We start from the raw sequence: 26,324 nt of genomic DNA on the forward strand, positions 1-26,324 counted from the left end.
GCCATATCTCATAATCATGAAATACAGCAATCGCTAACATTATCCGAACAGATCTAAGCATAGCAACTGGTGCAAAAGTTTCATCATAGTGTAAACCATGAACCTGAGTGAAACCTTTTGCAACCAGTCTAGCTTTGTAGACATCCTTATGTCCATCCATGCCGATTTTAATTTTGAATATCCACTTACTCTGAAGAGGTCGAACATCTTTAGGTAAGTCAACCAAGTCCCATACCTGATTATCGTGCATGAAATCCATTTCGGATTGCATGGCCTCGAGCCATAGCTTAGAGTCAGAACTCGTAATAGCTGCTTTGTATGTCTTGGGTTCATCACTTTCCAAAAGTAAAACCTCATAGTCACCATCTTCCTCGATAACACCAAGGTATCTATCAGGCTGGCGACTAACCCTTTCTGACCTCCTAGGTTCAGAAGGAACAATAACTGATTCAGACGTAGAAGGAACATCTTCCCGCACTGTCACATCAGTTTGTGGCTCTTGAACTTCGTCAAGTTCAAATTTTCTCCCACTCTGTCTTCTAGAAATAAACTCTTTTTCTAGAAATACAGCTTCACGAGCAACAAACACTTTATTCTCATTACTATTGTAGAAGTAATATCCACAAGTTTCTTTAGGGTAGCCTACAAAAATACATTTTTCAGAACGAGGTGCAAGCTTATCGTCAGACTTGCTCTTGACATAAGCATCACAACCCCATACTTTCATGTATCGCAGATTCGGGACTTTCCCTTTCCATATCTCATATGGAGTTTTGTCAGTTGCTTTAGTGGGACTTTTATTAAGTGATTTTACAGCAGATAAAATGGCAAAACCCCAGAATGACTTAGGTAACTCTGTTTGAGTCATCATCGATCGAACCATATCTAATAAAGTTCGATTCCTCCTTTCAGCCACGCCATTTAATTGTGGTGTGCCAAGAGGAGTTAACTGAGAAACAATACCACAGTCTTTAAGGTGATCTCTAAAGTCATTGCTTAAATACTCCCCACCATGATCTGATCGTAATGCTTTAATCTTCTTATTTAATTGGTTTTCTACTTCATTCTGAAACTCTTCGAACTTATCAAAAGCTTCACTTTTATACCTCATTAAGTAGATATACCCATATCTACTCATGTCATCGGTAAAAGTAATGAAATAGTCATAATTACCTCTAGCAGTGACTGTCATTGGACCACATACATCGGTATGTATTAAACCCAATAACTCACTAGCTCGAGATCCTTTTCCTAGAAAAGGTGAACGAGTCATCTTGCCAAGAAGACAAGATTCGCATGTACCAAATGATTCGAAATCAAAAGGTTTAATTATACCAGTCGACACTAGTCTTTTAGTGCGTTTCTCGTTAATGTGTCCTAATCGACAATGCCATAAATAAGATTGATCGGGATCACCTGTTTTGAGTCTTTTATTATCTAAATAATAAACATCGTTGTAAGTGTCTAGAATATAAATACCATTGATTGAAATAGCTTGACTATATACAATCCCATTAAGGGAAAAAGTACAACACTTGTCTTTAATTATAAAGGAAACCCCTTCTGTGTCTAACACAGATACAGATATTATATTTCTAGATAGCGTTGGTACAAAATAACAATTATTAAGATGCAACTCCAACCCCGAAGCTAAACTAAGTACATAAGTTTTTACTGAGACGGCAGCTACTTTAGACCCGTTTCCCATTCGGAGATCGACATCACCCTTGTTTATCTTTCTTATGCTTTTTAGGCCCTGCAAATGATTACACAAGTGAGAACCACAACCAGTATCTAATACCCAAATTGTATTTGAAGCATAATTTATGTCTATCATAAAAGATTCGGTTGAGAAATTACATGTCGGCTTCACAATGCCAGCTTTTATGTCATCCAGGTACTTTGTACAATTACGTCTCCAATGTCCCTTGTTATTACAATAATTACAAGTATCTTTAAGAGGATTACCCTTTATAGGTTTAGGATTGGTAGAACAATTCGCAATTGCTTTACCTTTGCCCTCCACCTGAACGGGCTTCTTACCTGCGTTCCTCTTAAACTGCTTCTTCCCCTTCACGTTAATCGCAAGCACATATTTCCTTGTACTCCCACTCAATCCCATGTCCTTCTCTGCTTGCACAAGCAGAGAATGGAGCTCATGTAAACTCTTTCTCATATTTTTCATATTATAATTTACCCTAAATTGGGTAAATCCTTTGACGTGAGAGAGAGAGTGGAGCACTCGGTCCACCACTAGTTCGTCGGGGATCTTACATCCCAACCCCTCTAAAGTTTCCACGTACTCAATCATTTTAAGTACGTGTGAACTTACAGGTTGTCCATCTTTGAGGTTAGCCTCAAAGAACCGAACTGCAGTGTCATACTGAATTATCCTCGGGGCTTGAGAAAACATAGTAGAAAGCCTCGAGAATACTTCATGTGCATCGTGAAACTTGACACATTGCCTTTGTAAAGCAGGATCCATTGAAAAAATCAAAACATTTTTAATTGCGGCGGATTCCTTTTGATAATTTGAAAAAGCCTCCCTTACATCGGCAGTGGCCCTAGAACTAGGCGAAGGGGGAGAGGGATCGACAAGGTAGCGTAATTTGCCATCACCTGCGGCAGCTAATCGAAGTTGTTCCTCCCAATCTTTAAAATTACTACCGTCGTCTTTTAAAACATATTTGTCCATAAAAGAACGTAGCCATGAATCTCTAGCTATGGTGACGGTTTCACTAGTACAAGTCATTGTGATTACTACAAAGGAAATAAAGGAAAGATTAACATTTATCATCTAGAAATATTTAACTTGTGAAACTATTTAACAAGTTCCCATTTATATAATGATCTCCCACGGAATTATATAAATGATCCAAGATCCAATTTTATATAAATACGGGCACGGTGGAGCGATACAACCTATATTTATATAAATTTGGTGAGTCAACATTTTGACTGATTCTACTACTAGAACTCTTGGTTGACGGATTTTTTAAAATCTATCTTTTAGCCCCAGAATAAATATGGGCACGGTGGACCGATTCAACCCATATTTATCCCATTGAGTCCAACCCATTTTCACGCGTAATAACTTTTATTACCCTACTTACCCAACGTAAAAAGAGTGTACCTCGGTGATCCGAACCTACCTCTAATGAAGAAGGGATTCATAGGTGCTATTATTTGGTAAGGCTTAATCTCAATTTTAAACAAATGTGAGAGATCTTATCAATTTAATTGTCTATTACTTTTAAGTGAACTAAATTGGTGAATGCTAGACAATTAAATCGATAACAACAAAAATAAAACATGTAGTGACGATTTGGCATGAATGCATAAATGTAAACAAGTAAGTCCTAATATGGCCACCTAGTTAATCTAATTAACTAAAATTATTACATATCGGAAACCAACTCCTTGGTCCCTTGAGTCTTCATAAATTGGCCTCCTTCTTTAGGATTTTAACGCCTTTAAAAACACCGTCTTCATGAAAACTCCGTCTTTAGTTGCTTCATCTAATTACTAATAATTAAATTACATAACAATACCCTATTATACAATTTGTAATAAAATTAAAATAAAAACTATTAATTAATTACAAATTAGGCGATACGAAATCGCAATTAATTACAAAACAAGTCGATATTCCCTTACATTACGGGAAATACCAACTTCTACCTATGGCCATATTAGGAAAAAAATTACATAATTATAATGCTAAAAAAAAATTCATCCAAATGCATAATCAAATGCATTATGGAAAATGACATGCCAAATCGTCTAACTTACCAACAACGATCATTTGAGCTTGCTTTGACGGAATTTTTACCAATAAAAATTCATAATCAATTCTTAAAACAATTTTAAGACTTACTAATCATAATAATCAGGTCTAATATCAAAATAATTATTCTCAATAATTATCTTGAATTTATATGGGAATTAAAACACAATTATGACAAAAATGATATAATAATTCACAATTATCATACAAAAATTCCATTTAATTTAAAAATTTATGGAAAAATAAATTTCAAAACCATGAACATTCTGGTCTTACACCAAAAATGTCATGCAAGTGAAAATTTTTGTTTTTAAAATTTATTTAAAACGATTTCACAATTTAATCGGTAAAGCGACAATTTTTACGATTTAATTCTAAATCAAACCATAAAAATTGAAATGACTTAAAATAAAATTTTGTACATTTTGGAACAATTTCCAGGAGCAAAAAATTCAAAAATTTCGAGCCCAAAAATTAAATCAATATTTATTTAATAAATAACCATTATTTACCAATTTTTATTAAATAAAAATCAATAAACTACCTAAATTAATCACATTAATCTAAAGTATCTACTTATCTCATAAATAGAACATGCATGTAGTTATTTTAAATAAATATGCATAAAATTAACATGCAACCAAATTTAATTAACTCTTAATTAATTTTAATGCATTTTTACTCAATTTTATGCCATTTTAAGTTATAAAAAGTGGAAAAATTTAACAAAAATCAAATTTTCATCCCATATCATCCTAAGACCAGATTATTTACATGCAAGACCATATTATGTGATAAAACTAATTTTAGTAACATAATATCAATTTTATTAATTTATCTCATAAATTACTAAAATCGTCTTAAAACAACATGCATGTATTTAACAATGCTCTGATACCACTTGTTAGTTATTTAGACCATATTAATAATCATCTTATGATATTAAAACTACAAATTAATTTAAAGTGGTCTAAATCTACATGCATGCAAATAAAAGTAAAAAAAGATGGTATTAAACCATCTTAAGACGAAAGTTCCTTACATTGTATAAGGCAAGTTTTGGAGACAACTCAAGGACTCCTTCCTTGATGTTGTTCTTGAGCTATGAAAATGGATGATCCTCAAAGACAACAAACCACCAAAATAGATGGTCTCCTAAGGAAGCACCCAAGAATCAACCCAAAATACTACTAAAATACTAACTAGGTATATGTAGTAGTAAACCTTGTTTATTGTATATTTGATGTACTAAATAATATTATTACTTTGATAATATTACTAGTTAATTTATATATGTGTTTTTAAGATGAACAAGATGAACAAATGAGAAGAAAAATGGTCTCTTGATAAAGTGCTCAAACAAAGACACAATTTTCTTCAAATTTTTCCAACTTATAAAATGATGTGAATAGTTGGGTATTTATAGCCAAATATGGGAGACAAACCTAAGTGGAATTTGCCACTTAAAAGGACACTTGGTGTCCTCTAAAAAATCAGCCAAATGGACTTATATGGGTCCATTTCGGTTTTCGACATTTGCCACACAAATGCTTATAAGTCTTATATTTAATTATCTTACATAATTAAATATTAATTTGATTATTTAACACTTAAATAATACAAATTAACTACCAATGACTACTTAACCATTAAGTAATCATAAGACCATTTTATCAACATACAATGTATCAATATTAACCCACTTAGCTAATTTTACAACCTCTTGTAAAATTTAATAGCTAATTAATTCCACCTCAAAACATGTACACATATCGTATAAAATTAATTAATTAACAATTAATTAATAAATTCTAATCATTTATTATTTAAACATCACATAATTAAATAATAAATCTCCTTGTCCCGAGTTCGTAACCCGTCATCAAATAATACATTTATGTGACTAACTAAAAGTCAAATAATACAAGGATTTAATTTTTTTGTATCTCATACAAATAATTAGTTTTTCCATTTGGGCATCATCCTATAGGTGTGACCTAAAGGGATCAACTGATCACCGCCGTCACACGACAGTAATGTCAAACTCTAGTCAGCCAATCATTACCGATTAACGATGACCAGCTGATAAATAAAAAGATAAATCCCTGATATTCCTTTTACGAGATTTAATATGAAAACGCACTTATTGTGGAGGACACTACTCCAACATGTAGTTCAATACAATGATTGAATCAATGTTTCATGGTATCATTTCTCTAGGAAAATATCGATCCAAACGCTTCCGCTTCTATACCCATTCTCGTCCTCACGACATAATTCTTCTCTTTAATCCAACTTCTCATTTCAATCATGACTAATTCTGACACCGCCAAATCAAATTCCTCATCGTTTCACTCGGTTTTTGCTGTGCATAATATCAAAAATCATGTCTCCATCGTACTCGGTATGGACAATGACCAATATCGATTATGGGTGGCTCTTTTTACCAATTATGCGAAGGCTAACCGAGTCCTGCATCACATCATCGACCCTAAGGGTAAGGCTCGTAAGCCATCCACCAATGATGACAAGGAATTATGGGAAACCATTGATGCAACGGTGCTTCAATAGATTTATGCAACGATTTCTGACGATCTGGTGCAAACCGTGGTTGAAGACGACTCCACTGCCATGGAATTTTGGAATCGCATTCGCGATATCTTTCAAGATAATCAGCACTCGAGAGCCGTCACTCTGGAGCAAGAGTTTCTCACACAATGATGGAGGATTTTTCCTCTACCTTGGCCTATTGTCAACGTCTCAAGAGTCTCGCTGATCAACTCAAGAACGTTGGTTCTCCCGTCTCTGATACTCGTTTAGTGCTTCAAATGGTATCGGGACTTACTGAGGACTATCACAATGTGGGAACAATTATTCGACAGAGCACTCCTTTGCCTCCTTTCTACCGTGCTCGGTCGATGCTTACTCTTGAAGAAGCAGGTTTCGCTAAACAGGCCCCTACTACTAGCCAGTCCTCATCTGCTGCTATGTTTGCGAAACACGCTGACAACACTACTTCGCCATCGATCCTTGGTCATCCTCCACAACAACAAGGAAAGAACAAGTCTAATGGGAACAAGAAGAAAGGTGGTGGGAACAAAGGAAACAAGAGTGGTAAAATCACATCTACCTCTAATGCTCCTGCTCCAACTCCAACACCTGCTACGCCAACACCAAACCCGTGGCAGGCTGGTGGTTTTGGCGGTTATGGTGGGTGGCCGTGGGGACCCTCTCCATGGGCTTACCCTTCTTGTCCTTATCCCACCAATCCGTGGATGCGTGCTCCATGTATGCGTCCCTCAGTCCCTCGTCCCCAAGCTTACACGGCTGAAACTCCTCCATTGCAAACCGATATTAAGGCTGCCATGTACACCCTTGGTCTTCATCCTCCTGATCCTTGGTATATGGACACCGGAGCCACTTCTCACATGACATCAAGTGCAGGTAATTTCTCATCTTACTCTAATTCGAGCATTTCTAACTCTATTTTTGTCGAAAATGGCCAATCAATACCAGTTAATGGTACCGGTTCTACCATATTACCAAAACCTCACCCACCTCTATCTCTTAAGCACGTACTTCATGCTCCACAAATTGTTAAAAATTTAGTATCCGCTCGAAAATTTACTACCGACAATTCAGTGACCGTTGAGTTTGACCCATTTGGTTTTTGTGTGAAGGACTACAAGACGGGGACACAACTAATGAGATGTGAGAGTCAGGGGGGCCTATATCCTATTACTCCCACGAATTCTGCCAATTGTCCTGCGTCGTTTGCTTCCATCGAGTCTTCACTTTGGCACGACCGTCTCGGATACCCTGGCGATGTTATTTTTAATTCCCTTAGGCTTAATTCGATAAATTGTAATTCAAACAAAAAGACAATTTGTCATTCTTGTTCTATTGGTAAACACATTAAGCTTCCTTTTGTTGCATCTACTATAAGAACTCATATGCCTTTTGATATAATTCATAGCGATTTATGAACCTCACCAGTCTTAAGTGCATCGGGTCATCGTTATTATCTATTACTTCTTGACGATTATACAAATTTTCTATGGACATTTCCACTAGCAAAGAAGTCCCATGTTTTTCCTATTTTCGTCAAATTTCGAAATTTCATGAAGACCCAATTTGAGCGAGATGTAAAGTCCATTCAATGTGATAATGGTAAGGAATTTGACAACGGTTCATTTACTGAGTTGTGTGCATCTCACGGTATGAATTTTCTCTTCTCGTGTCCGCACACTTCACCCCAAAATGGTAAGGCCGAAAGAAAAATCCGATCTATTAATATTATTGTCCATACTTTACTTCTCCATGCTTCTATGCCCGCTAATCTTTGGCACCATGCTCTTGCTATGTCTGTTAGGTTCATATACCTATTATTAGACTTTTCTAATGGTGAACAAGTTAACATTTTAATATGAGTTCTAAAGATCTAGTGCATACATAACTAAATTAGATATATAATAAGAAAACAATGGTTCTTACATGTTGATGGTTCAAAAAATAGGGCACAAATAAGGACACCTTCCTTATTTGTTCTTGAGCTTTACAATCATGGATGATCCTCCAACCTCAAGTGTAGAGATGCTCCTTAACAATTTCACCCAAGACTATTTCCCTTAAAACTAATATATGAATTAACTAGATTTATATATTAGTATCCTTAAATGATTCTAATAATATGTATTACTATACTAGTAATAATATTTATGATAATATTAGAATAAAGATGAACAATTTTTAGAGTTTCTAAAACTATTTTAGAGAGATGTTGTAGAAGATGATAAGAATGATAGATAATTGTATCAATAAAAAATAGAGAACCAATTCTCTATGTAAGAGAGGGGGGAGCCGGTTGTAGGGGTGGTGGAAGGCCAATGCATGGCCTTCACCCTTTTGCCTTTTTCTCTTTTCCAAATATTAGGTGTGTAAGGCTATGTTTTAGAGTGATCATTATGTTTGCCATACAATATTAACAAACACAATAAACCCATTTTTCTCTACAAAAACCGATGCCCTACTATAAAATGGACTCCATTTTATTTTGTCAATTTGTCATTTGTCACACAATATGTCACATATAACATGTAACATGTTATTAATTAATTTAATGGATATTTATCAAAGAAATATCATTATATACATTAATTAAATTACATATAACAAATTGTCTAATAATTCTTGATCACATAAACAAAATGGGTCATATAATTATAATTCGCAACATTTTGCAATTATAATTAATTAATCATTCTTAATTTAATTGTTTCACAAACAATAAAGAATTTTAGTAATAAAATCTTTTAATTACTAAAATAAATCTTATTTAATCAAATTACAATAAGATATAAATATTCTCACTCACAAAATGAATTGTTCAAATTTAAGGAATTGATTAACTTGTATCGACATACAATTAATCAACTTATCTATTAAGGGAATTGTCCTATAGGTGTGACCTTAAAGGATCAACTGATCACCACCGTCAAACGACAGTAATGTCAAACTCTAGTTAGCCACTCATTACTGATTAATGTTGATCAGTTGACTATATAAATCAAGCATCCCTTACGTATTCTTAATTTGAGATTTAAACATGTGATCGCACTATTGTTGAGGACACATACTCCAACAATCTCCCACTTGTCCGAGACAAGTGTGCGTCACCGATTCTCTTGTCCTATTACAATCTCCCACTCAATGTAAGGTGTTTTGCAGGTTGTATTTGCATTTGATCATATCTTGGGTGGTTTTCTCGATCTGGAGAGTAATTGTCTGACCGGAATTATCTACCGTAGATACATTCCGAGCGTGGCCACGCATTTTTAGTTCACTACTCCTCGAGTGGCCCTGAGATTTTAAACAACCCTGGCAAGGGGGTGGACAATTCTTATCGCACTATTCCCTTCGTATAGCCACAGTTCATCATGACCCAAAATATACTCATTTGACTTCAGTTACGACAGTCGTAGAGTATAAATCAAAGCCAATCAGAAACTTGTGCCAACTTGGGCGAATAGTCTCTAGTCAAAAGAATTGACTCATAAGAATAATATAGTAGCTCTTGCCACGACCAGGCTTTATGAATTTCCATAACTCAATAAGGGGTCACTGCCCAACAGAGTGTCTCATACAGTCTGTCTATGTGATCGACTAGTCAACCCATATGACCTTATGGCACTTGAACTTGCCATCAATCACATCACACTCTAGTCACTTCGAGACGTCACCTCTTATAAGTAACCAGGGCGCATACTATGTCAATCCAGTTCACTTTAATGGGGCTCATTATTGTCTCAACAACCCATTTGGATATAACAAAGTAATGGATGAGTTTAAAGAAACTCGAACGATAAATACGATTATCATATATGAATAGTCAATACCTTATTACTACTTCATATCTTATAATATATGGTGTACATTTTACACTAGTTAAATTTCAATAAAAGCTTGGTAAGTGGATATACCATGTATCCATACATTCCAACTTTATGAATTGTTATTTCCTTCTATTCAATGTAATTTCTAATGACATGAATTTATCTAAGCAGATGTCTAGTCTTCTTGCTAGACTTGGGCTCTTATACTTGGAAGATGCTCCCACTGTTATCATATAACTTGTGATAAAGTCTATGGTAGAGGGATCTACTCTTAGTCCCTTTGTTGACCATCTTATCACAATGTACTCAGATTCTTATTGTAGAACTTGCAATGGTTGAAGCTAAAACAATTTTCTAGTCACTTACTCCTAAGTGAATAAAATCAGCCAAGGATTTCGATAAATCCTTATAGGTTTGGAAACTAAAGTTTCTGCAACCCTTCAACACACACCTTAGTATATCATCCAAACATAAGAACGAATCCCCAATTCTCTTGAAGAATCTTAAAGGATGTTCTTTAAGGCTTTCAAAAGACCTTCATTCGAATTAACTTGTTATTGACTTATTATGCTCCAAGCATATGATTCATCACGGCATGTGCATATAATGGCATACATGATCGTTCTAATGGCGGAAACATTAGCAATCGATTTCATGTGATCAACAATTTATTAGGTTCAGTGAACGACTATGACTCTATCATAGTAATTCCACTTTAATCAATATGAATAACCTACTCAACCTTGTTAATGTTAAACAGATAAAGAATCTTATGAATATAAGATACTTATCTAAGTGCCAATATAAAATTCCCTATGTCATAATAGATTTGGAATTTTGAAATGCAATATGTCATCTTTCATTGAGAATTGAAAATCAAAACACTCCCTTATCAATGGTAGTGTTAGCGTGATATTCTCAATGATTAATTGTGGACGCGGGTCCACGGGGGTCGCTCGGGAGAAAGCGAGCAAGCTTTTGCATTTGTGGAGTCGCCACCAATTTATTGTGGAAAATTGGAAACCGTTCGAATACCTCGTGCCATGTCAAGACACAAAGTAGTGACATGAACACCAAGAACTCGTTACCCTTAGCATTCTATGTCTAGAATGACTCTCGTGGATGCCAATGAACACGGATGTTCACAGAGATCTGGAGTAAGGGGTTAGGGTACGTATTAGGAATCTCTTTTGATCGAACACCTAATCCCGCCCGCCTCGATAGCGGCCTCTACTAAAGATTAGGGAAATTATCTATACTTGATATGTTGAAGGTTATATGCATGCAATGCAACATCCAATAAATTAATCCTAGCATGTGAGAATTAACTAAGTCGGTGAACACGTAATTTAACATGCATTAATGTCGAATTAGGGATTTAGGTTAATTGCATGTGAGAGCACACAAACAATATGATAAAGAAATACAATAAAAATACAACAATTTAAAATTACAATGAGTTAATTGATTTACGTCGAAAATACACTCAAAACGGATGGTTTGAGAAAAGAAAAGACAAAATAAACTAACGAACATATTATTGGGTGATAATACGAGTAATAGTTAATTAATTACGTAAACTATAAACTAGGTCAAAGCAACAACGGAAGTTCAGAGGCAGAATTCAACCCGGAACAGGCGCAGCAGTGCTGGGTGCTTTGGAAGAGGCGCAGTGCTCACTGCGTCTGTTCCTGAGGTGAATTCTGGATGTGAAGCCGGAATTGCATATCGCTAATATTCGTTGGTGAATTTAATGACCGATTATGGATATTTGACTCGGATAGAAGTGGTTTAATGGATTATTTACATGCAAATTAGTCGTAAAAACAATAAAACATGAGATGAAACTAATCAGAACAAATTAATTACAAGATTAATAACAAGACTAATAATGGATTAATTAAATAGGTTAATTAGGTTATTAATGCTGAACTAAATTACTGATTATGACGATGATGATAATTAACAGATGAAAATATACAAAAGATGAATTTCAGAGACTTGATTTTGATGAATCGGACCTCTAAAACCCGATTTGATTTTAATGACGAAAACTCGCAAATATGAACTACTTGGGATTTAAGTCGGGAATTAAAAGGTGATAAATTACTAATAAATTATATGTTAAAGATATCATGCTAATGAAAAAAAACAAGCAAAGACGAAAAAGAAAGCACAAACGAATTAAACAAAAGACGAAGGAAAAAGAAGGAAAGCAGGAACTGCGACAGCCTCAGGAAGAGGCACAGCAGGTGCTGCGTCCCTTCGAAGAGGCGCAGCAGTTGCTGCGTTTCTTCTCGACGTTTGTCTCCCGTTAATCCGTAAAAAGAGTTTGAATAAAGGATTTATAAATCGGTTTTGAATATATTTTCGACGTAAACCTTACAATAATGATTACAAAAAAAATAAAAATACAATAATAAAAGATGGGATTTACACCCTCAGACTTACATGTTTGACGAAACGAGATTAACTAAATTAACGTTTAGTGATGCTCGACTCGAATGTACGACGAAAGTGCCCTCTAAGAGGAAATTAAACAAGATTGATTAAGTTGATTGATGTGGAGTTGGTCAAATTGGTCGGTCATGCAAAACGAGGCTGGTACTCAGAAAGATCCGAGCTTAGGTGGTCGAAAGTTCAAGCACGTAGACGCCAAAAAGCAAGAGCGTGGTCTTAGAATGCAAAGGGAGAAGAGAAGGGCGGACACTCGCGTGAGAAATATGAGGAACGGAGGTCCCTATTTATACTAATCACACGAAAGAATTAGGGTCTCGGAGAAACTTTGGAAGTAAATCTCGAAAAGATCTTAAAATACGCAAAAAAGAGCTGGGAAAGAGGCGGAGCAACCACTGCGTATCTTGGAAGAGGCGCAGCACCTGCTGCGTCCTTTCCCCAAGGGTTTCCTCCTGCGGAAGAAAGATTTTCCGCGTTTCTATTATGGAATTGCGGTTGATCTTAATTTCCTTATAATATAATTTCGGGATATAATTTAACAAAGATTAAAAGATTGAAATATGGAATAGAAATACCCGGAACATTCCAGAATATTCTGACTCGGCATTTTAAACGGTTATTAGAAAATGAAGACGGTTTTTTGACCCGGACTCCAAATGTACTCTAATTACTGTCAAAACGACCATAGTGGCGCGTAAATGAAAACAAAGGGGTTGACACAAGTATTTGAGCTATCACTTGATGATAAACTTACGAATTATCATAAATCGTTCCGTGTACCAAACATGCGGCCCAATCATCACCGGGTGGCTTGCGGGAGGTGTAGAAATGAGGTATCTACAGAGCCCCCACTTTGACTGAGGCTTGGACAAGGCGAAAGTCAAAGTATAGCCATCAGGTCAATCGAAGATTACAACTTGACGACTATGGCGACGCGAGGCGGCTCAAGGGGTCTGAGCCAAGGACCTGTCGTCGGGAACATTTTAGAGTCTGTCGACTATCGGGGAGGGTCGTTTAAAGTCCATTAGATTACGTAAAGAGGCTCGCCAGCCATAAGAAGAGACCATACCTGAGATTCCTTGAGACTCCTTACTCTGTCGGACTCCAAGGGGAAGCAAAACGTAATATTGAAGAACAGCAGGACGTAGGCAGGAACCGCTGGGAGAAATATGCTTGGGTCGGTTTTCAAACAAACTTCGGCAAAACTTAAGATTGATGTTGAACTCCACGTGTTGAGAGGGACGATTGGCTGTCCGGAACTCTTGCTGGGGGAACACAATTGAGATTGAGGTTGATCTCCATGTCTTGAGAGGAACAATTGGTTGTCCGGAACTCTCGCTGGGGGAACACAATTGAGGCGTGTCAAAACACCTGTCAGAGGACATTCGCTCGTTGTGGCAAGCAGGTCTTGATAAAGTACCGCGACAGTTCGCGGTTTGCTCGAAAAATACGGGTCCGAGCGAAGAATTAAAGGGACCAAATATATGATATATGGTGTTGAGGAAGAGGCATACCAAAGATGGGCCCACAAATAAAGAACTTATAACGAATTTTCGAAAATTGACCTGGAGGGAAGCTGAGGAAGAGGCGCAGCAAGAGTTGCGTCTCTTGGAAGAGGCGCAGCACCTGCTGCGTCCTTTCCTGGGTGTGTCCCTGTCTGAGTAAAAACCCGATAAAAATCGCGTTTTATTTCATAATTTCGAAACGCAATTCCTTCAAAACTCTCTCAAATTCCAACCATTTCTCGCCAAAATTTGATCAAAATCTTGCATTTGCCATGAGTAATCGGGGTATGTGTATTATTTTTGCATTAATCTTCCATTTTCATGCAATTTGGACCGACAAATTAGGGTTTCCAACCCTAAAATGTCGAAAAATTTGGGGCTTTTCCCCCAAATGATTTTGCCTTGTAAAATTGACTTTGTAAATGAATAATTGGTAGTATAAAGATCATAACCATGTGTTCATTTTGAATTTTCATTGTGTTTTGAGCATTTGAGTGAAATTGAGACGGTCTCATAACTGAGTCGTAAATTGCTTCAAAAATAGCCTTAGGATTGCCCATTTGTGACAAAACTTGATATTCGGAATCTTTGTGTGATGGGTAAACTTCCTAACATTTCGGATTTTTGATTTGTGATGGCTTTTTCAGGACACTTTTCTAGGGCATAATCGTCGTAATAACGAAATGCTGTCGAAATTCCGACTCGAACCCATGACTAGGCTTGAATTTGGGCTTGACTTGACCCACATTACCACATGAGCGGACGGGTTTCGGGGAAATGGCTAAAGATGGCGAGAAAAGAGCGGTTTCGGAGCTTTGGAAGTTCGAAAATCCCCTAACTAAGGCTCGTAGTCTCTTGACGCGGCCTAAATTACTCTGCTTTTGCAGGTGATGAGGCGTCTACGTCTGGGAAGGGTCCCATGGACGTGGAAACTGGTCTTGACCTTTCTCGTACGCTTGAGGAGGCGTTAGAGGAGGCTTTTGCTGCTGCGGCGGCGGCTGCTGAGGACGAGCCCGTCGAGGAGGAGGTTGTTGAGGAGGAGGCCCCGAGGCGGGCCAACATTGGATGAGGTGGTCGTCAACTGAGGGGAGCACCGGAGTGGGCTGAGAGATGGGATAGCCGACATCTTATCTGGGCGGCGGAGAGTCACCTGTCCTACAGGACGGTGAAGAGCTTGGTAAATCGAACTCATTATTCTTTCCTTTACCTTCTTTTATCCTTCATTTGCTATTCCTTTTCTCTTTCATTCGAGCTAAAGATAGCTCTTGCTTTGAATCAAAATAGGAGGCTAGGAACATCAGGTCTTTCTCGGGTTACACGATGATGATGGAGGCTTACGGGAAGCTGTCGGCGAAGAAGCAGACCATCATCGAGCTGGGAGCTTTTGGAGCCTTGGTACGAGCGTGGAGGGATATCAAGGGAAGGAAAATTCGGGATAACCTTTGCCTGATTCGATCTTTCCTTGATCGGTTCTGGGACACGGCCTCGACCTTTCACATGCATTTAGCGAGGTTGGGGTCACGTTTGAGGACTACGGCATGATCTCTGGTCTGCCGTGCAGGACAGAGGCTGTGGTGTGGCCACAGACAGCCATGAGAGTGGATTCTGCTAAGGCTAGGAGCTTGATCGGTTGGAACCTGGCGGCAAAAGCTGATGCGGTTCCTGGGTTGCTACCGAGTTCCTACATCCGGGATTACTTTGCTGGGAAGATCCCGACGGTGGTGACAATTGACGGGAGGGAGATGGCTCCACCTCCTTGTACTGCGGGGCAGAGAGCTCATATGTGGCTCTGGTGGTTCTTGTCTTCGCTCTACCTCGGAGACAAGGGAGATAGGCTGTTGACGAAGCTTCTTCCCTTCCTTTCTGACTTGAGTGGCCTAGGTCGTTGGGACTGGGTCACTGCTGGCTTCGTGGTCCTCATTCGCTACATGAGGGCCATGGTTCGTCCGGAGCTGGTGGAGAAGGGGACTTCTCCTGCCACTGTTGGTCCTAGACTGCTGCTGGAGGTATGAACCTTCATTTTGTATTATGAAAGATCATTTCCTTTCTTTATCGAATCACGAAAGATCGTTATTGATTATCTTGTTTTGCAGGCGTGGGTGTACTCCTACTTTCCGGGCTTCGCGCCCAAGAGGACGGAGCCGGGGGAGAGGGCTTATCCCGTTGTGAGGGATTGGGTGATGTGCTGTACGAAGAGCCAGCATTCTTCTCATGACGTATGTCGACGGGATGTGAACGCTCTGCAGTTGGAGGGCGTGAGTATCCTCGACTCACTTTCTTTTGTTTGTTATTACTTTCTTTAAGAACTGATCATAAGAATGACCTCTTGTTTGCTTATCTTAGTTGGTGCCCAGGCCTTGGGCGGACTACACTGGCGTCCCTCCTTTTGTGGCTGAGGTCCTTCGACCCAGGAGCTCAAGCCGGTTGCTACTGAGGACGTCGATGGGTCCCGTGTGGTACTTGGGCGAGCGTTTGACTCGCCAGTGCTCTCGAGACATCTTTACGGTTCCCATCGATCCTCCTCGGACGATGTTCAGGGAGCCTTCCGATGCTGAGAGGGAGGCTGACCTGGCAGACGTCGGTGGCGATGTCCTCCTTCTTCCTGACGAGGACTACTCCGTGTTCCTCTACCAGAGGTTGGCGTACTGGCCGGTCGTGGTAAGTGCTTCACTTTTCTTTCGATTGGCTTGAAAACATGATGAACGATCATCGATTACTCAGACCACTTGGATTTTGCAGGAGGTTGAGGCGGCGGGCATCGAGCCCCCAGCGTACCCCGGGACCCTCGAGTACACTGATGCGGCGGGGATGACGACGATCTCCGAGCTTCGCGACTTTGGCGAGGCGGTGACAGATGCTGGCCTGGACGAGTGGCAGCATCTGATTCGGAGGGTAAGTTCTCCAACTTGTTTAGATTTTGTATAATAATACATTTGTTTAACTTTGTCCAATCATTTAGAATCCTTGTTTATTGAAATACAGGTAGCGCCATCTCGGTTCGTGGCTTTGTGGAGGGTAGTCAATCGGCTACAGGCTACTGCCGCCGAGGCACTTGCTGGCGGTCGAGGACGTCACGTATGAACCTTCCGTTTACTTCATTTTTGAATTTTCTAACTTTCTTTATGTTTGAAATGGTTGACATGAGCCAATTCTTGTTATTTGGAGAGGGAGCGTGACTTGGAGCGAGAGCTAGCGCAGTCCCAGGAGGAGACAGCTCGCTTGCTGAGGGAGCTAGATGTCCGCGACGCCGAGATCGCTGTTCTCGAGGCGAGAGTTACTGAGCTGGGCGGTGACCAGTAGTCACTCTTTTCTTTTTGTTGTTTTTTGTTATTAGCAGTACCGCACACACTTTTGTACATTTTAGGACTTTCATTTTGAACTTTGGAACTTTGTTTCGGGCATGAGCCCCCAGTTTGGTGTACATATTTCCTTTTGGTTGTATATACGACGACCTGAGTGCCTTTGTTGCTGGGTTGTCTTGTTTGTGCCTGCAGGTTAGCTTTGAACAGGTTTGGTAAACGACGGTTTGTGCCGTCATGCTGCCGAAATTTACACATAAATTCATATAGAACACATATTTGTACACATGGCCTAAATTAGCGCAAGACAAAGACTTGAGAAAAATGCAAAAAATTTTGCCGAAAATGATCGGACGGTAGGGAGGGTTACCCCCTAAAAAAAATGAAAATAGAAACATATAAGTTTGAAATGAAATATGAAACGGGAGTGAAATGATTTCCCCAAAAAGAAAAATAAAAAGAAATTGGTAAGTTTGAAAATAAATAATTAAATTGGTGAAACGATTCCCCAAAAAACAAAATTAAAAAAAATTGGTAAGTTTGAAAATAAATAATTAAATTGGTGAAATGATTCCCCAAAAAAGAAAATTAAAAAAGAAATGGGTAAGCGTGCTGAATTGACGAGAATGCCGATCTCGCCTCGAAATGCGTTCCCGTGGGATTAGGAAATTCGAAATACGGTAATTTTGACGGAATTACCAAAAAACAATAACCCATATGAATAGGAAATTTCGCTTAAGGAATTAGGAAAGATCCAACGCGGAAAGTCACAGAAATACAGCTGAGGAAGAGGCGCAGCATGAGCTGCGTCCCTTTGAAGAGGCGCAGCAGTCTTTGCGCCCTTTCAAAGGTGTGTCGTCCGACAGATTTTAGGAAACAGCTTTTAGTATAAATATAGACGTCGATGGAGGTTTTATGCACATAATTCTTCCGTCTTTCTTCCGTCTATTACATAAAAACTCTCTAATTAACCATACATCATGAATTTAGAAATCCGTCTCAAAGAATGGACAAACGAATTCTCAAATGTGGAGAAACACGATATGGGTGCCTACAACTTTGGATCGATTTTGAGCTTGAAACTAGTTAAGGTGGTCAAACCGTTCTTGGATGCTTGTCTTGAGTATTGGGACCCGAATTTCCACGTGTTTGCCTTCCCTGGAGGTGATATCTGTCTGTTTCCTGAAAAAATTGCTGCAATTGGCGGTTGGGACCCCGAACATATGTCTGTTATACCCTCTACTTCGCAAGGATATAAGAATAAATTTAGGGATTTGCTTGGATTGACAAGAGTCGAGGTTAACCGTCTTGTGACCTCAAAGGGAGTTCGAATGCTTGATTTTATCGATCGATTCATAGATAGAGCAGACCCTTCTATCTTCCATGTTGCGAGGCGTAGGGCATTCGGATTTTGCTTATTGCATGGTTATGTCCTCCAAGGGCATGTTGATGAGGATATGAGAGGTGATCCTCGCTATTTGAGCCTAGTTGAGTAGATGGAGCTGCGCAGGAGCCCAGCTTGCCTATGTTTAGGAGAGATCCTATTGGGGTTAGATAACAGGAAAGCCAACCGCGACCTTCCTTATTTAGGAAGTCCCATCATCTTGCAGGTAAGAGAATACAACTTTGTTTTTCTCTTTTTTTCATCTTTTTCGTTCTTTTTTTTTTTTGGATACTAATACCTGCTTTGGTAGGTTTGGCTTATGGAGCGTTTGCGGCTTATCGAGCCCCCAGTTAATGTTCCTGCTTATCATGCTCGCTCAATTGCAATGAGGACCAGGCTTTACATGGTGGACTTTACTCGGGTTTGAAACTACTGGGAGAACAAGTTGAAGAACGAGGATGGTCCCCTGATTAGATGGATTGTCCCCTGGTGGCACCTCAAGTCTGTTACTGGAGTATCGTCTCTGGATCCTACTCGATCGGTGCGCATTCCCAGCCTGGAATTCATGATATGCATCTTCCCAGAGAGGCTTATGAGGCAGGTTGGATTGAAGCAGATGATTCTGAAGCTTGATACTGTTCCTCAGACTGCCATGGCGCTTACTACTGAGAGCCGGAGAGAGTGGGCCATCAAATGGGCTCAGAGAAACATGTGGTTCCTAAACTCTTCAGTTAGCGCATTATGGGTATCAGATTCATACTTGCAATGGAGGAAGGCTAATACTCCTGAGGAGCGCGAGAGGCTAAGGAAGCGTGAGCCCGTTGACTACAAGGTTCGTGATATAGAGAAGGAGAAAGAGAAGCACTTGACCGAGGGAGAGGAAGAAGCCGGATTTCGAGTTGTTCATCCGTCGAAGAAATCAAAGACCTCTCCTGTTGTTGAAAAGGTGGTTGATAGAAATGGCAAGGCTAGACTGCGAGAGAGACCGTTGGTGATTAGGTCTGAGATAGCGCAGGAGCGCCCGGCTCGTGGTCGAGATAGGAAATATGACAAAAACGACAAAGGCAAAGGGAAAATGGAAGAACAGCCTAAGTCTTACTATTATTTACTATTATTATTATTATTTGTAATAAAAATGGTTGGATTTTTAGAATCTCAGCCTATTTTATTTTTAGCATATTATTATTATGGAAAGAAATGAATAAAGGTTAATTGGTCTGAAACCGTTGTGATTTTCTTTTATTATTCTTGTCGAATTCCAAATGCATATGCAAATGTCCTTCTATTTACATTTTAAAAAAAAATGGGTTGTATCATGTGAAGGATTGCCCACGTATTCATTTTAAAAATGAAATCAAACCCTTGCGCGTAGTTCAAGTAAATGTAAAAGAATAATTGTTCTAAGCAAGAGCTTGTAATGAACTTAGAAAACAAGCATGAGCTTTTACTTACTTCTAGAGCACAATTCAGTTTATTTGATGATATGAGGATGACGATTTGTCAAAATGCAAGAGCAAGATGACGTTAAGCTTTATTTTAGCTGGCCAGGGGCCTTTATATTTCGTGCCACATGAGCGACACGTGATGTTACGCGAGGCGCATTTTTGTTCCTATTCTAGACATAGTAATGTTTCAGTTGGTCGAGGTTAGTCGGGTTGGCAAATTCATTCCCATCTAGGTCTGTGATTCTAACCGCACCCCCCGGGAGTATGGACTTGACTAGAAATGGTCCGGCCCAGTTGGGTTTGAACTTTCCTCGTGGATCGACAGGTAAAAGAGCTCCAACTGATTTGAGAACTAGTCTCCTTCTTTGATGTTTCTTGGCTTAACCCTTTTGTTGAAGGCTCGTTTAATACGTGCCTGATATGTTTGCACATTGTGTAATGCGCGCAACCTTCGTTCATCCAGGAGGATGAGTTCTTCATATCTATCCCTCTTCCAATCGGCTTCTGAGATCTGACTTTCGAGTAGAATATGCAAGGATGGTATTTCGAGCTTGACTGGTTGCACGGCTTCCATACCGTAAGTTAAATAGAAAGGAGTGGCCCCAGTGGGCGTCCTAACAGATGTGCGGTATCCCCATAAGGCAAATGGTATCTTACTTGGCCAATCTCGATAATTGTCAATCATTTTCTTGAGGATTGTGACAACGTTTTTGTTTGCTGCCTCTACTGCGCCATTAGTTTGTGGTCTATATGACGAGGAATGGTGGTGTTTGATCTTGTACTTGGCTAGCAATTGCTCAGTCTCAGCCTGGAAATGTGACCCATTGTCAGTGATGATCTCATGTGGGCAACCGTATCGACAGATGATATTGGTTTGTATGAATTTTGCCACGTTCTTAGCTGTGAGACTAGTATAAGAAGTCGCTTCTACCCATTTGGTGAAATCATTGATTGCCACCAGAATGAAACAGTGACCTCCTGTTCCGGCCGGGGTGATCTTTCTGATGATGTCGATTCCCCAAGCAGAAAATGGCCAAGGAGATGTCATGGTGTAGAGTAATGAAGGAGGGACATGTTGCACATTCCCGAAGATTTGGCAGTTGTGGCAATGTCTGACATATTTGATGCAATAGGATTCCATTGTGGTCCAGTAATATCCCAAACGTGTGATTTTCTTTGCCATCATTGGTCCACTCATGTGAGGGCCACATTCTCCATCATGGACTTCTTCCATTACTTTTTATGCCTGTGAATGATCAAGGCAACGCAGAACTACACCAAGAGGTGTACTTTTATATAATTCTCCTTGCATAAGGACGTATTGGGAGGCTAGTAAGCGTATAGCACGTTGTCCCCTCTTATCCATATCTGGTGGATAGGTGTCGTTGAGTTTGAAGTTCAGAATTGCTTGGAACCAAAGTTCCTCTGGGTTTTCTTCTTCATCTGTAATTTGGTGCACATAAGCTGGTTCTGACCGTCGTTCGATGCATAAAGGCATTTCTACCATATTATCTGGCATATTAATCAAAGATGCAAGTTTTGCAAGAGCATCTGCAAATTGATTCTCTTCTCGAGGTAGGTGTAGGTGTTGAGTTTATGGATTCAAGTACCTAAGAGGGGGAGGGGGTGAATTAGGTACTATTTAAAAATTTAACTAAACTTAATTGATTTAAGTTAGTCAAATGAAATGATATCTCAAATATCTAACAAACACCCCTTTTAAATGAAAGTTAAAAGGCGTATTGTTGAACTGACTAGAGCAACAGTGAGACAGACTGTTACTTATGGCTTTGCAAATGTTATATTTAAAATGATGAATGAGTTTAACTTAAGATTTCAACTTAAATCTCTATTGTTTAAAGATAAGTTGATGAACAATGTTAGGAGCAAATGGATACATCAATTGAATGAAATGATTAAGTGTGTATCACGGAAGCTCGAAGAAAATGAGTATTGAAATATGAATACTTGCTGAAGCCTGAAGATAACAATGGTTCTGACTGTTGCTATTCATCTTAGCATATGAAGTACAAGCTACAGAACGAATGTGACAGTATATAGAACTGTTACTCAAGAGTAAAGCAAATAACAAAACTTAACAAAACAATTAAATAAGTTGCAGCGAAATAAAAAGCGAAGAGATAAACAACACAATGATTTTGAATTGGTTCGGCCTACACTCTAAAGGCCTACGTCCAATCTTCTTTTATTGATAAGTGATGTAATCTACTCCGACTACTTTGAAACACTAACAACAAAAGGACCAACAACCTACTCTGGTTGCGACACAAGTTCTAAGACTACTCCATCTATGAACTACCAACAACCTACTCCGGTTGCCACACGAGTTAGAGGACTACTCCATCCTAGAACTCAACAACTCACAACCTACTCCGGTTGCCACAAGAGTTAAAGGACTACTCCGTCCTAGAACTCAACACTCTAACTTAGAACGTTTACAAGGATCAAGTTTCCACGGACTGATTCTTTAACAAGAATTGATATGGACAACTTACAAGATCAAATGGTTCATAAGTGAGAGAGTTTAATACTTAAAGCAACAGTCACTGTGATTGTAACACTTGAAGACTTTGAAAGCTTTGCAAAATATCAAAAGGATTTGAAAACTTGAAAATAATTTTGCAAACTCTACACTCTAACTAGAATGTTTTCAAACCAAGTTTCCTTAGACTGATTCTTAAAAAGAATTGAGAAGGACAACTTATTGGTACAAACGATTTCTAGATGAGAGGGTAGAACACTGTGAAGTAACAGTGATTTCGACTGACACAATTGAAGACTTAGAAGATTTTTTGCAAAGAAAATTTCGAGTTCTTAAAAACTGATTTTGCAAAAATACTTTTGATTTCTATGAAAAGTCTTGCTTTCAAAGTGAAGAGAAGGGTTCCTTTTATAGAGGAGGCACACAAGAGTAGGTAAGCTAGGGTTTGTGAGTCAAAGGTCTTCACATGTGATGAAGACCAACACTTCCCCAAACTTGCACAAAAGAAGGTACTTTTATTGAGAGGCAAAAGAAGAAAATAAGGTTTGTAAATATCCAAAACAAGCCTTTGATTTTTCAGAAAACAAAGAGTGGAAAACAAGTCACAAGATGACAAGCTTTCACAAAAATGGCAAAAAGCAAACTTTGTTTTATAAAAGACCAAGGAGACAAATTGGCACAAAGAGGAAACAATTTGAATTGATAATTAGCTAAACCTTTTCCATTTTCTAGAGACCCAAATCTTTAGAGAACAAATCTGAAAGTTGTTAATTAAATCCAAGCCATTTAAAAAGGATTAAATGGATTTTCAAAAGGAAATTGAATTTCAAGTGTTACGGACCATGGTGACAGTCCAGGCTATTGTTACTTGTAAGGGTAACAGTAGTCTTGACTGTTGTTATTGCTTTTAAATACTCGACTCCCTAACTTGTACATTAGATGACACAATTGACTCTAAATCTTGGGTAGCAAATTATCAACCATTCTTGACTTTGACATTGATTAATTCTTGCTTGAGGAGGGTGAATTATTCCTGAAATGGTATACTTAGAAACACGTTAAATTGGGCATGTCATCATCAACAAATATGTCCTAACAAATTCCCCCTTTGATGATGACAAGCCCCATAAAATTAATGTTCCCATTGAGTTCCCCCTTAAGTGGTTAGTCCAAGATAAATCATGAAGGTAGAAATAAGAGCAATGTAGACTTAAGAAACACACAAAGCCTAGAACAAGATTACTAACATATATTTTCCACCACATAGCAAGAGTTTAATCAATAAGCAAGTAGAAAGAACATGAATTTTCCCTTTTCCCCTTTGTTGAACCATATAGCTTATATGTTTATGTTTTGATGATGTCAAGGTGCTTTACATTCTATATACTTGTTGCGTGTAATAGTTTGTTAAGTGCTTTAGAATTAACCTATTACGAGCAACAAAGAAGATTGTGGCAATTGCATGAGAAGTTCAAGCCTTCGTTCAAGATCAAACGGTTCAAGATTCATTCAAGAATTATGTGAAGACGAAGTCCGTCTAAAGATTAATCAAGCTTGGATGATGACGTAGCCTATACTCAAAGATCTCCTTGAAGATTAGAATAATATAGGTGATTATCTCGTAATGGTAATCAAGAATGAGTTTCTTGAATTAGTAAAATTATAGCCTTACAACTATAACGTTACTAGTAAAAGAGCTCAATGTTATAGCTCTCTTACTATAACATTGAGATGCTGAGTTTTTATACACGACTTAGATTTGTTTTGAAAATTGTTTTATAATTGTTTAAAGTTTATTTTAAATGTTTTAATGAAAGTATTTATATATAGCCCGGTTTAGTGAGGAGTCCGGTTTTGTAGTGAACGTTAATTAGTAGTCATGATGGATCAACTTATAAGTTGGACCTTGCTACTAATTAGGGTTTCAACATAGCCTCTCTTAAAACCTAAATTCTAATCATATATTAAGGCTAGGGTTTGCACGAGTCACGAGGCATATGAGCCGTGACATCTCGTGTTACCTAGGGTATATTAGGTAAAGCTTTTATTCTATAATAATATCTTTACATATCTTATATATCTTACTTAATATATTTGTTTGTGGTAAAAGATATTCTTGTTTTAGGAAATCTTATCATAATCTTAGAATTTATAGTAAAGATAATATTTGGAAAGATTATATTCTATCTCTTAGAATATTCTTTATTATCTTTTAAGGCTTTTAGGAAAGAGATAATAAGAAGATATGATTTGCATTTATATCTTATTATTTCGGCTATTAGGGTTTGTGCAAAAACCGTGTAGCCTACTCCTTTCTTCCCTATAAATACTTTGTTATTTACAACATCTAAAATAGAGACCTTAAGCAAAAAATTAATTTCATCTTTATAGAGCAAACCGTGTGTTTTCTAAGAAAACCCGTTTTGTTATTTCGAAAGGTCGTGTGTTTTAAAACTCGCATACTTGTTCTTATTTTATCGTTATAAGATAATAGTGCTTAGTTGATTTCTTAACTTGTTCATTAACGTGAACCTTTGTCATGATCAAATACTTTTGAGTTGTAATGCTACCCATCTATTGTAGGTGGGTTAACGTGAACCTTTGTTAGAATCATTAGTGCTTTCTTATTAGCGTAAGTTAGTCACTCGAGTATTTAACGGTACTCATTGAGTTACAGCTAGAGTTAGTTGTACGAGTTGGGTTAGTAAATTTGTAATCCGTAGAAAGGTACTAAATTTATTAATCGAGAATAGTGGACGTAGGTTTCGACTTGTGAAACTGAACCACTTCAAAAATCATGTCTCTCTCCTTCTTTCGCTTGCTTCGTTTATTTCGTTTACTTTCGTTAGTTGATTAGTTAAAGTTTAACCAATAAACTTTAAATAATCAATTACATACGCACAATCGAAAAAGCTTTAAAAAAGTTTTAAATCCTCAATTCACCCCCACCCCCCTCTTGAGTATTTTGGATCAATAGACTCTTCAATTGGTATCAGAGCCTCATGCTCTTGATTGCCTAACCGCAAAGAGGCTGATCTATCTTGTTTTTCATTTATCTTATCATTTTATATTCCGCTGCCTATCACGTGATAAATGGATTCCAAATATCTCAAGTGTCCCGTATTTGATGGGAAGAATTATGGATTGTGGAAAAACATGATGACTCACTATGTGAAAGGACACGATTGGGAGTGCTGGAGGATTATTCAAAACGGACCGCACAAAATTCTTGTGGCATCCGAGGAAGGCACTACCTATGAAAAGAAAGAAGAGGACTATGTCGAGGCCGACTACAAGAAGGCCGAAAAGAACTCCAAAGCAATAAGTCTTCTGCAAAACGGAATGACTTCTACTGAGTTTGATCGGTTCTCTTCATGTTCCACGGCCAAGGAGATATGGGATGGGCTTGAATTAGCTTATGAGGGTACTTCCATTGTTAGGAAGCACCGAATAGACTTGCTTATGCAAAAATATGAGCTATTCATTATGGAGCCTAATGAGTCCTTAGACAGTATGTCCGCAAGGTTTTCAAGTATCATAAATGAATTAAAA

Source organism: Silene latifolia, unplaced genomic scaffold (genome assembly GCF_048544455.1).
Source record: "Silene latifolia isolate original U9 population unplaced genomic scaffold, ASM4854445v1 scaffold_214, whole genome shotgun sequence".
Taxonomy (NCBI): Eukaryota; Viridiplantae; Streptophyta; class Magnoliopsida; order Caryophyllales; family Caryophyllaceae; genus Silene; species Silene latifolia.